The sequence below is a fragment of the Chiloscyllium plagiosum genome, unplaced genomic scaffold (assembly GCF_037043375.1).
Source record: "Chiloscyllium plagiosum isolate Xiang-an unplaced genomic scaffold, Cpla_swu_hap1 HiC_scaffold_53X, whole genome shotgun sequence".
Taxonomy (NCBI): domain Eukaryota; kingdom Metazoa; phylum Chordata; class Chondrichthyes; order Orectolobiformes; family Hemiscylliidae; genus Chiloscyllium; species Chiloscyllium plagiosum.
Window position 1 is genome coordinate 23,822,348 of NW_028270191.1, and position 13,374 is coordinate 23,835,721.

A 13,374-nucleotide genomic window follows, 5' to 3' on the forward strand; every position below is an offset into this window, starting at 1 on the left:
GAGGCGAAGGCGGCGGAAGAATTGTTCGATGTCACGCGCGTGTTGAACTCATTAATCCGAGAGCGTAGGGGAATGAAGGAAGGTGAGGCCTCTGCTGAGGACTGATCTTTCATCCTCAGAGGGTTAGGTCTGGAGGGATGGTGAAATCCTGAGCTTTATCAACAGGATATAGAGTACAAAAGCAGGAAGTTATGTAAACTTACATAAAATATGGGTCTGGCCTCAACTGGAGTATTGTGTCCAGTTCTGGGCTTGCCACTGTAGGAAGGATGTGAAAGTATGAGAAAAAAGTGCAGAAAAGATTAATGAGAATGGGCCCGGGGTGAGGAACTTCAATGACGTGGATAGATTGGAGACGTTCGGACTGTTCACCTTGGAGAAGAGAAAGTCTGAAAGGAGAATTGATTGAGGTGTTCAAAATCATGAGGGGTCTGGACACAGAGAGAAACTGTTCCCATTGATGGAAGGTTTGAGAATTAGAGGGTAGTGATTTATAGCAATTGACAAAGTATGGAGTGGCTACATGAGGGAAAACGTTTTCATGCAGCAAATGGTTGGGACCTGGAGTGCACTGCCTGAAACTGTGGTAGAGGCAGGTTCAACTGAGGCAATCAACAAGAGAATTATTTGGAAAAGAAAAATCCATAGGCCTCCAAAGAAAAGGTTTTGAGAGTGACGCTAGGTGAAGATCTGAGCCCCGGGGGCGGGGTGTCTCTCGATTCCGTGATAGGTCAATAAACACTCACAATCGGTCAGACTGTTAAGACTTCACTATTTAATTCCATGTGGCCAGGTACACAACGTCTGGAAACACTGAAGTTATGTACTTCCATATCCCTCGGAGGAACTGCACACACTGGCCTAATACAGAGGCATTGTTATACTTTTCTTAAAGCAGATCATAAGGCATGATCACATAGTAAATTCAGACAATTACCAATCAATATATGATATCACTTCATTGATAGTTGCTTGATCCAATGATATTAACTGGTAAACAACTTGGGTCATAACATTAGGTCTTTTTTATCTTGTATTACAAAGACCTGCAGCTGTGAAGAGTGTGGTTAGCATTCCTCATTTTAAATCGGTCTACTTCTGCATTCTAGTGGTTGGTTATTTATGTAGCTTTAGAGACTAGCTGCAACTAGTCACGTAGGCGCAGGGAACTATTTTGTCTCGAGCTGCAACAGTCATATAGGCATAGATCATGAGCCTCCATGTTCTAACTCAGCCTGCATTCAGGTTTCAGACTCTCATCTCCCCACTTTGGTCATTCCATGATCACACCATAGGGCGGGAGGGCAAAGATCAGTCTAATTGGATGGACGCCACAGCCTGTCATGCTTCCTCTTCTTTCAGGGAGGAAGGGGTGGGCAACTGTCTCTCCTCATCCTCACACGGGGCAGCATCAGGACTGAGGAGGAGCACTCTGAGGGGAGCCGATGTTGCTAATAAATTATAATTGCTAAGCTAATAAATTCTAACAATACCAATACCAACAAAATAACAAAGTAAAATAATACCAATATATATTGCCAGATTGATCAACCAGTCATACCATGAGCCAAAACCCCAATCTCCCCAGTCAGTGCCTTCTGTCAAGGAACACCTGGATCTCGTCCTGTATCTTAGTAATATTGCCAGTGTGATTGGGAATGCCCATAGGGCCATTGTCTCGGACAATAGCACAGACCCCAGCTTCCCGGGCTAGTATATAGTCTAAGGCGTACCAATTCTGCATAGAGTAAAGGCGCCGATCTGATAATCCCAGTTTAATCTGTTCTAGAGTTTCATTGGTCTTATATCCTAGAATGGTCAGACCGCAGATGAGGTAATTGCGGTTCATTTGATTTATTTCCCCCCGCCGATCCACCCAAACTCAGGGTACTCAGGACTCCCCAGTCTATCAAGTGTCCTGTATTGTCACCCAGTCCCTTGGGATCCTTCCAGTTGGAGCAAACGTCAGCTGAGACTGACCGCTGCATCCTCCTCAGATGAAGGTTCCACCAACTTGCCAGGACAAGGTACTGTTGTGGGAACAAGGGCTCCAGTAGCAACCTTATGGGGAACGACTTTGCTATCAAGAACAAGAAATTGGTAGCTTTACCTTGGCTGAAGAAATAATAGTCTGGTTTGGGGAGGGTTTGTTAAAATAGGTTACTGAAGTGATACAGCAGGGGTTTTGGTCAGGTCTACAGGACTAAAGGGATGACATTTTGCTAGAGGCGTCGTTTGAGCACCATAAAAAAAAAAATGGACAAGGTGACTGTTGAGTGCTCGCACTGTATGGTAGACAATGGTCCTCAAAATTCTGTTCCCATTTGGGTCTCCCTTCACTCTATTGCACGTGGGCTTGGCGACAGTATCAGGTTCGGAAAAGGAAAAAGACCTATAAAAGCGCAAGGGAAGGGTTCAGTTCCGGGTCCGTACATGGAGATGGTTATAGTTACTTATGCCGCATAAGGCTTGTTGTCCCCCAGCCAGTGGAATGCAAGCTGTTTGTATACACGGGCAGGAGGTATAAGGGCCCTTTGTCTTACATGAGTGGGCGGGACAAGTCTCAAATTAGGCAGGTGATGTTACGTGGAACATGAACAATTGCACACCCATACCCGGTTCCATTAAAGCAATTCTCATACGACCCTGCAGTAGAGTTAAAAGACGTCAGCAAACACGTGGCAGGAGGGCTAATACAGTATTGGAAAGTGATATTTCTCTGCAGAGGGTCAGCAGTAGGAAGTCTGATGAATAGATTGGGATCGAAGGACTGGGGACGCGTCAAATAAGTCATCTACCAATAGAGAAGAGTAACATACACTGATTCTGGGGGAAAGAGTGTTCAGTGGGCCTGTATAAATAAGCTGTTTGTGGATTGAGGAGTTTCCCCTATCAGGCTTCTCTTTTCTCAAGTAGGTCCGTCCTGCAAAAAAGGGATGGTGTTCCCGGGCCTCCTTAAAACATTTACCATAATAACGGGGATTGATCATTTTTATCCTCACTAGGCGTATGTCTGCAGGGAAAATCAAAAAGAGAGGTTCGGTAACGACATGGTAGTTGACACTGATTTCTACTCTCCAGATGGACCATACAGTCCATTGCAATAATCAATCTTTGTCACATTCCACACGTTAAAGGCTTCTGGTCCAGTGCACTGGATGACATCTCCTTGGCATAGGTGGTGGATAGTCTCGGATCGTTCTGGATCGCATCGATGCTTAGTGGTTTTCCCCATCAGGATGTCGTACATGATCAAACAGGTCAGTAAGTAGGCAATCCCCCACGTCTCTCCACTTAGTTCAAGTATCTGTAATAAGAATAGCATTAAAACAACAGCAAGATTCAACAACCCAAATAGACAGGATCTTGGTTTCCTCAGATTCCAGTATTGTCTACTCCTCTTCCCCCCTTTTGATTGGTACGGCCAATCAATTTACAATGGTACAGGTGGACCCAAGTTGAGCGACCAGCGACTTTGACCACCGTAGGGGTGGTAGGTAAAACCTGGAAGGGAGACCCTTGCGAGTCCAATTCTTGACGAGCACAAATGAACCAGGCTCCACCCATGACGAGGCTGAAAGGGAGGGAACATCGTCATAGCCTCGTGCACCTGGGAGTGAAAGGCACGCATAATGTTAGTTAGAGCAAGAACATAACCAATCATTTTTTTGGTTACATGGTGGAAGTGGACTGAGGAGGCAGCCGAATTGTTCCAAGGAGTACAGAGCAGGTGACCATATTGAATCTCAGCTGGAGACAGTCATGTGTTGCCCACAGGTGTGGATCACATCTGGAATAAGGCCACAGGGAGCACCATAACCTAGGAGAGGACATTATCAGCCATTACTTTGGCACGTTTAGTCTTAAGAGTCTGGTTAAAACGTCCAGCAAGGCCGGCAGCCTGAGGACAATAAGCCCAATGCAGACACCGACGAATAGAAAGCTGGGAACAGAGTTCTTCTTTCATATTACCCACAAAGTGTAGCCCATTGTGCCAGCTAACGCACGCAGGTATACCAAAGAGAGGAATAATTTCCTGAAGCAAATTCTTCACCACAGTCTCAGCAGTAGCGTTAGTAGTAGGGGAGGCTTCAATCCACTTAGAAAAGGCATCAACAATAACCAAAACATATTTATAACATTGGCATTTACTCAACTCAATGTAGTCCAGTTGGAGTATCTCAAAACGGCTGTTAGGTGAAGGGTATGTTCCCCTGGTCACAGGGAATGCCCTTGCTGGGGTTATGCTCCAGACAGATCGAGCAACGGTTACTAACCCTCTGAGCCAACAAACCGCAGGCGGGGATGCCAGCACGTGCTCAGAAGTCACTGACCGCTCTGGCACCACAATGAGTTGTGCAATGAACACTCACTAACCCAGAGAACAAGACCATCAGACATACAAGTTTGACCCGTGGAGTAGTCCAGGGTTGAGCATCAGGGTCATACAAACAGTCCAACTCAGACCATAACAGCTTATCAGTATCAGGGGCATTCCCCCTGAAGTTTAACAACATCTTTGATGGTTGGCATTAATTCATTTGAAGGAGACTGGTTTTTATTCGAGGCTGCCTCATCATTCTGGGCACAACCATAAGATTCACTTTCAAGGCTGCTTTGGCAGCCGCATCTGCCAAATGGTTGCCAATGTCAACTAAACTTTTGCCATTACTATGGGCAGTACATTTGATAAATTTAATCAGCTGTAAAATTTGTTAATGAGAACCTCTTGATCTGTCTTCCTTTTCCCTTTTTATTTTGGAACATTCAGTTTTGCTCCTCCCAAAGCCTCCCAACTCATCTACGCTCTCTGTATTGCAAGAGTACTATTCCAAAATCCAGTGTTGAGTGACCCAGAATTTCTTCAAATCAAACTCTGGAAATTTTAAGCCATCAACCACTGTCAGGCTGCAGTTTTTATCTTGGTACTTGAAGTCCCAGCTTCACATCCTTTCTATCAGAGGTTGTTCACTTGCACCTCTGCCTCTTTCCTCAGTCATTTGTCACTGAAACTGCTGTACATTACACCTTTGTCACTTGCAGACTTGACGGTTTTGATACTTTCCCAGGTATGGTGTCAACTCAGCAGTGAGTCCTAGTTGTTTATCAAACAGTATCCCCACTGTGCTACATTGTCTTTTGACTTAAATGGAATTTGATGGGACCTTCAATGTAGATTCATTCCCCCCTTGGAAGTATCGATGTCCAATTATTAAGATCCATGTATTCAAAGTTTCCCTCATTAATTTAAGGCCAACCATTGAACTGTGCAGTTCTTTAGTATTGTCATTACATTTACTGTACACAGAGATCTCTCAGATTATAACCTTTTCTCATGTGCACATTCCTTTTCAAGAACTACAACTGGTTTAAGAATACCCCCTCCGATCAATTTGATGCCCAATTTTGTAGCATTTTCATACCAAGAGGCTAGTAAAGAATTATCTTTAATTTCCTAACAATATTGGATGCCAAAGTCCAATTAATTTTTACTTTTTGAGTCCATATTTTTTTCAAATTTGCTGTTGGGCTGACTTCACCATGTCTAAATTCTTCAGGCCTCCCAATGGCCATTGTTCATCGCCCAATTCTTTGTTTGGGTCAACAGACAACTGTCTAAAACTTCAGACTTTTTCTGGATATTTATCACATACCGCCTGCAAAGAACAACCTTTCTCAACAGTCGAATCTATATAATTTCCCATTATTTCTTATTTTCAAAACAATTTAAAACAGATAAATATTTCAACAGATACAGCAACGCAATATTAAAAGACTTGTTAAAAGTGAATTTAAATCTTTAAAATGCAATTTTCAAATCAAATTTAAATGTCTAAACCACAATTTCTTTAATCAAGACACAGGAAAATATACAACTGGAATGGATTTTAACTCAACAAGATTTTCTTCCCAAATTTATATTGATTTACTTGCTCTTCAATTATGTACGTATATCCTTGGGACCTAAAACTTTTACCTTATATTCCTATTCGTCCAAGTAACTCAGTTCCTACAAGTTTTTCTCTCAGCAATCTGCCTTTAATGAACAAAATTCACAACCTCTCAGTCATTTCCTTTATGACTAATTGATCATAGAAGTCAGTGTCCCGTCAGTATTCTGTTTTGGAACCCGGACCACCTTTTGTATAGTCCAAGTATATCATCGACTTAGTGTCCTGTCAGCATTCCATTTCGGAACCTGAACCACCTTGTGTCTCAATTTAGACACCACGTATAATTCTAAACTTATAATCTTTGAGCCTTTTCTGTTTTTTAAACATTTCTCTCAAATAAGTCTGACTTGTGTCTAATTCTTTAAACCACTATTCTACGTCAAAACGTTTGCATATGTAAATTTCTGTGACCGATTATTTGTCTAGTTGGATCAAGACCAACGTCAGCGAAGGGTCGAGACCATCCCGAAATAAGAGAGAGGAAAACCAAACGGAGAAAATACTCACATCCGGGTGACCAATTCCTCAACATGGAGAACTCAAGGTTCTTACGCCACTGTCAATAGTCTGTCCGCACTAAGTCGAGTCACGGTACCAAATGAAGATCCGAGCCCCCCCCTAGGGGTGTCTCTCGGTACCGTGATAGGTCAATAAACACTCATAATCGGTCTGACTGTTAAGACTTCACTATTTAATTCCATAAGGCTGGGCACAGAACGTCTGGAAACACTGAAGTTATGTACTTCCATATCCCTCGGAGGAACTGCACACACTGGCCTAATACAGAGGCATTGTTATGCTTTTCTTAAAGCAGATCATAAGGCATGATCACATAGTAAATTCAGACAATTACCAATCAATACATGATATCACTTCATTGATAGTTGCTTGAGCCAATGATATTAACTGGTAAACAACTTAGGTCATAACGGTTAGGTTTTTTTTTTATCTTGTGATATAAAGACCTGTGGCTGTGCAGAGGATGGTTAGCATTGGGTGGCATGGTGGCTCAGTGGTTAGCACTACTGCCTCATAGCACTAGGGTCCCAGGTTTGATTCCAGCCTTGGGTGACTGTCTGTCTGGAGTTTGCATGTTATCTGTGTGGGTTTACCCACAGGTGTTCTGGTTCCCTCCCCCAGTCCAATGATGTGCAGGTCAGGTAAATTAGCCATGCTAAATTGCCCATAGTGTAAGGTGTATTAGTCAGAGGGTCTGGGTGGGTCTCTTTTCAGAGGGTTGGTATGGACTTGTTGGGCCGAAGGGCCTGTTTCCACACTGCAGCGAATCTAATCTAATTTTATCAGTCTACTTCTGCATTCTAGTGTTTGGTTATTTATGTAGCTTTAGAGACTAGCTGCAGTTAGTCACATAGGAGCAGGGAACCATTTTGTCTCAAGCTGCAATAGTCACATAGGCATAGGTCATGAGCCTCCATGTTCTAACTCAGCCTGTATTCAGGTTTCAGACTCTCATAGGTACCTTGCTTTGCAGGGCCAGCTCAGACACAACCGGCTAACTGGCCTCTTTCTGTAATTCTCTGTTGCCAGGTCCTTGGGGCCAGAACCCTTACATTGATCTCTCTGGCTACTTGCTACTATTCACTTCAGAGCTGAGTAGGTTGGTTCTTTGATGGCCTCATGGTCCCCTGCAGAAAAAAATGGTTTTTCTCTCCCAGTTTCTCCTCCAAGATCAAGGTCTCAACTGCTTCTTCCATGAATGTGGCTTCCTTGATCTGCCCTGGTGCTGCATTTGTTTGGTGCCCATGGCAGGATGGGAATTGAACGGTAATTTGCTTCAGGATTAGGCTATTCAGCCCATTGAACCTGCTCCACCATTCAATAAGATCATGACTTCTACCTTTGCACCATTTTTCCACACTATCTCCATTTTTTGTGGTATCTTTAATATGTAGAAATCTATTAGTCTCTGTCTTGCACATATTCAATGAGCCTTCACAGCTGTCTGAAGTAGAGAATTCTGAAGTTTTTCCACACTCTGAGTGAAGAAACCCCCCCTTATCTTAGTGCTAAATAGTCCTACTCGAGAACCCCTGCCCCAATCAAGCAGAAACATCCTTCCTGCATCGGCTCTATCAAGCCTCATTGAGATCACCTCTCATTTGTCTAAACTCTCAAGAATACAGGCCCACTTTCCTCAATTCCTTTCTGTCTTCCTTTTAAGAGGGGCAGACAACTTCTTCAGGCTGGAGGCTTGCGAGAGCACACACTCACCTTTTATATTATTTGGCAACCCCTCTTTTGCCCGTAGAGTCAACTATCAGTGTTGGCCACACTCAGAAGCACACTACCATCAGGTAATTGTTAACCCAAGCCTCAGCAGGGTACTTTACCTGGGGCAAAAGTGAGGACTGCAGATGCTGGAAACCAGAGTCTCGATTAGAGTGGTGCTGGAAAAGCACAGCAGGTCAGGCAGCATCCGAGGAGCAGGAGAATCGATGTTTCGGGCAAAAGCCCTTCATCAGGAATGTCCTGATGAAGGGCTTTTGCCTGAAACGTTGATTTTCCTGCTCCTTGGATGCTGCCTGATCTGCTGTGCTTTTCCAGCATCACTCTAATCTACACTTTACCTGGGGGCATTGTAACAGAGTATATATGTTTACATCCTACACATCGATGCAGGTAGCCAGTGATCCCTACTAGAAAGTCTATAAATCAATCAGGAATAGAATCCTTGCTTATTCCTTGCTTCCTCACCCATCTCCCCTTGTTCAGAACCATTGGGGGTTGCCCTTCTGCATTGCAAGGCATCCAAAATGCTGTTTCTCTGCCACTTGGTTAGATTATCTGGTGATAACTGCTGGAATAGAATAGACAATAGGTGCAGGAGTAGGCCATTCTGCCCTTCGAGCCTGCACCACCATTCAATATGATCATGGCTGATCATCTTTAATCAGTATCCTGTTCCTGCCTTATCTCCATAACCCTTGATTCCACTATCCTTGAGAGCTCTATCCAACTCTTTCTTAAATGAATCCAGAGACTGGGCCTCCACTGCCCTCTGGGGCAGAGCATTCCACACAGCCACCACTCTCTGGGTGAAGAAGTTTCTCCTCATCTCTGTCCTAAATGGTCTACCCTGTATTTTTAAGCTCTGTCCTCTGGTTCGGAAAATCGATTTGAAAACCTCAACACTGCGACGGCCGGGAATCGAAGCCAAGTCAACTGCTTAGAAGGCAGCTATGCTTACGACTATACCACCATCCCTCTGAAAACAGCCAATTTGCAGAATCACTATTAGATCACCTTGATTCCTGGAATAAGCATTTAATTCAATTATTCATGAATAAATCAGGGAGCCACTCGATATTAAATCAACCATTCCACTGCCAACAAAAAGTAATTACATATCTAAATAAAAATCTTGCCTTCTTCCAAAGATTCCTATCACATTTCAGGATGAAATCTCAGCAGTTCAACAAATCTCATTGGCTCCAATAAAACTAATTGAAACACGGCGGGGGGGGGGGAGGTGGGGGGTGGGTATCACTACTCATAGGAGATACAATTCAGAAACAATCCAACAAATAGTGAAAAAACAAAAAAACGAAAAACAGGAATTTATTTCCTGAAAAAATGAATGGAAGAACTTTTGGCAACTCACCGAAATAGCAACAAAAGAAACAGCTGAGCAAGTACTGAAAATTATTCCCTGATAAAATAGGATCGTGTACATGAAACAATGAGAATTGGAATGATGAATAGTGTGGTCTCCCATATTAAAAAAAAACAATAAAAAATATATAAAATAAAAATGTTTTTAGAAACGTATTGTTTTTCAGACTAGAGGCCTGGAGGCCACAAGGATCGGTGCTGGGTCCTCTACTTTTCGTCATTTATATAAATGATTTGGATGTGAGCATAAGAGGTATAAGTAGCAAGTTTGCAGATGGCACCAAAATTGGAGGTGTAGTGGACAGCAAAGAAGGTTACCTCAGATTACAACAGGATCTGGACCAGTTGGGTCAATGGGCTGAGAAGTGGCAGATAGAGTTTAATTTAGATAAATGCGAGATGCTGCATTTTGGGAAAGCAAATATTAGCAGGACTTATACACTTAATGGTAAGGTCCTAGGGAGTGTTGCTGAAAAAAAGAGACCTTCGAGTGCAGGTTCATAGCTCCTTGAAAGTGGAGTCGCAGGTAGATAGGATAGTGAAGAAGGCGTTTGGTATGCTTTCCTTTATTGGTCAGAGTATTGAGTACAGGAGTTGAGAGGTCATGTTGCGGCTGTACAGGACATTGGTTAGGCCACTATTGGAATATTGCGTGCAATTCTGGTCTCCTTCCAATTGGAAGGATGTTGTGAAACTTAAAAGGGTTCAAATATGATTTACAAGGATGTTGCCAGGGTTGGAGGATTTGAGCTATAGGGAGAGGCTGAATAGGCTGGGGCTGTTTTACCTGCAGCATTGGAGGCTGAGGGGTGATTTTGTAGAGGTCAATAAAATCACGAGGGGCATGGATAGGATAAATAGAAAAAGTGTATTTATTTATTCCCTGGGGTAGGGAAGTCCAGAACTAGAGGGCATAGGTTTAGGGTGAGAGGGGCTAGATATAAAAGAGACCTGAGGGGCAACTTTTTCACGCAGAGGATGGTGCGTGTATGGAATGATCTGCCAGAGGATGTGGTGGAGTCTGGTACAATTACAACATTTAAAAGGAATCTGGATGGGTATATGAATAGGAAGGGTTTGGAGGGATATGGGCCAGGTGCTGGCAGGTGGGACTAGATTGGGCTGGGATATCTGGTCGGCATGGACGGGTTGGACCAAAGGGTCTGTTTCTGTGCTGTACATCTCTATGACTCTATGACTGTAAAAGCACTAAACTATGAAATGTATATGATAAAATATAATGATGACACCTAAAAAGCATTAAATTTAAATGACAATCACCTTTAAAATCTATTCAGTTACATCAGATACAGGTACCAATTGTCAATCATATAATTGGTGCTCTTAACCTTTGCAGATGTCTCCCACTTTTATTCTAAAAACGTCGAGTGAAGACTATGTAACCACAGTCATTTATTCTATCGCGCGATAGTTGCATTCCTGTGCGACCCCGCGCTATAGAAGAATTGCACAGCACAAATAACACTCATCGTGTTGGCGATGGAATCACATTATAACCAGCACACTTTTAAAGGTTCGTGCTTTAGAAACAGCGTCCCCTATTCGTCAATCGCGTGACAGCAATTCACGTTGACAAAATGGACATTGTAGCAGAATGCCCTGTCTTCACTGTTGCTATCCTGGATGTTGTTACAGAGTCAGTGGATGCATCTTTGAGTTACAGTTCTTTGAGGAGGTAACAATCAGGATAGATAAAGGGGAAACAGCAGATGTAATATATTTGGATTTTCAGAAGGTACCTTGATAAGGTACCACATTTTAGGCTCCTTAATAAGATAAGAGCCCATGGTGTTGGAGGTAGTGTATTGGCATGGCTAATTTATAGAAGACAGAGAGTTGGGCTTTTTCAGGATGACAGCATGTAATTAGTAAAGTTCTACAGGACTCAATACTGGAGCCTCAATTATTTACAATATATTAATGACTTGAATGAGGTAAATGAGTGTTTGTGGATAACACAAAAATAGGTAGGAAGTGAGGATGACACGAAGAGTCTACAGAGTGATCTAGACAAGTGAAGTGACTGGACAAAAACTGAGTCGATGGAATATAATGTGGGAAAATGTCAGGTTGTGAACTATGGCAGGAAAAATGGAGGTGTCAAATGTTCCTTAAATGGAGAAAGACTGCAGAAAGCTACAGGACAGAGATTTGGGAGTTCTCATCCATGGTTCACAAAAAGCTAGCATCCAAGTTCAGCGGGAAAGAGGGAAGGCAAATGGAATGTTAGCCTTTATTTTGAAAAGAATGGAGTATAAAAAAGGTAGGTTTTGCTAAAACTTTACAAGGTCCTCATCACTCCCACTACAACCAGAAGGCATCATCTCAGAATAAGGGGTCACATATTTAAGACAGAGATGAGGAGGATTTTTTTTTTCTCTCTGAGGGGAGAGAACCTGTGGAATTATTTACTGCAGAGGGCTGTCGAGGCTGGCTCATTATTCAAGGCTGAGACAGACAGATTTTTAATCAGGAAGGGAATCATGGATAAATGGGGAAAAGGCAGGAAAGTGGGGTTGAGGATAATCAGATCAGCCATGATCTCATTGAATGGCGGAACAGACCTGATGGGCTGAATGGCCTACTTCTGCACTTATGTATTATGGTCTTATGAAAATAAACTTCACTTTATTCTCAAAACCAACGCTGCAGCACTGTCTGCATGTATTTCAGTGAGGAGCCACCACATTAAGTAGAAGAAACAAAATATGATCTGTCAAGCTAGATTTCACTCTGGGATCTGATTTGCCCAGTAGGAACATGAGCTGGGATTGTAACAGTGACTCCAATTTGAAATGCAATTTCTGAATAGAATGGAAGAGAGTGTGAAAAAGAGCAAGAGAAAGGGACGAAGAACTGAACATAAAAGTATGAAGTCATTGGGATATCTGGTCGGCATGGACAAGTTGGACTGAAGGGTCTGTTTCCATGCTGTACATCTCTATGACTCTATGACTCTATGACTCTAAACAAAGGTGTATTTTGCAATATTTGCCAGGGTTCATTGAGGCCCAGCACCCAGGCTCCTGTTTGAAGTTGATAAGGGAATGTGATAGGTGCAAGAAAGGTTGCCCAGCTTGGTACGCCAGGGAACTCTCAGCAAAAGACCGGTGCACCTTATATGTGCCAGCGCAATTCAACCTTTGCATACAACATGCATGCCATCTCTAATGCTCTGCGCTTGCTTTCAGGAAGCCTGTGATTCTGTGAAGCTCTGTATCCAGTCGAGTTAATCACTGCACTCCACAGGGGAATGCAATGAACACAATAACCCTGCTTGTTGCATTATTGGATTGACTTGACGTACATCACGAGCAATGATTTGGAAGAATCCAATGGTATTGAAGGGTCAAGTGCAATTGTAACCCTACCTCTAACAGAAATAAACATTCCTGTGCTGTCAACTGTCCACACCTATGCCTGCAGGAGATGGCACAGCTAGCTAGAAACTCCTTTGGAAAATGTTTCCTAAAATGACATACAGAAACTGCACTTGTCCTCAAAAATGTGGCAATAGCACCATCTACTGATACAAATGGCACATTCAACGATTATAACAGAAAATGCTGGAAAGAGAGCAGGGGAGAGAGGCTTGACAGTTCAGGTCAATGTCCTTTCATATAGAATCCCTACAGTGTGGAAGCAGGCCATTTAAGTCCACACTGACCTCTGAAGAGCATTCCACCCAGCCCCAGCCCCTATCCTATCCCTGTGACTCTGCATTTCCTATTGCCAATCCACCTGAATCGACGCATCCCTGGGCACT

At 43.0% G+C, this 13,374-nt stretch overlaps 1 long non-coding RNA gene across 1 annotated transcript; it reads right to left on the minus strand.

The window, feature by feature from the left end:
* Positions 1-755: 755 nt before the first annotated feature.
* Positions 756-6,716, minus strand: LOC122543289 (uncharacterized). The gene is made up of 2 exons (XR_006309989.2): positions 6,462-6,716; positions 756-3,307 (listed from the first exon to the last, which is right to left on the minus strand). It is a non-coding gene; the product is annotated as an uncharacterized LOC122543289 (long non-coding RNA).
* Positions 6,717-13,374: the final 6,658 nt, after the last annotated feature.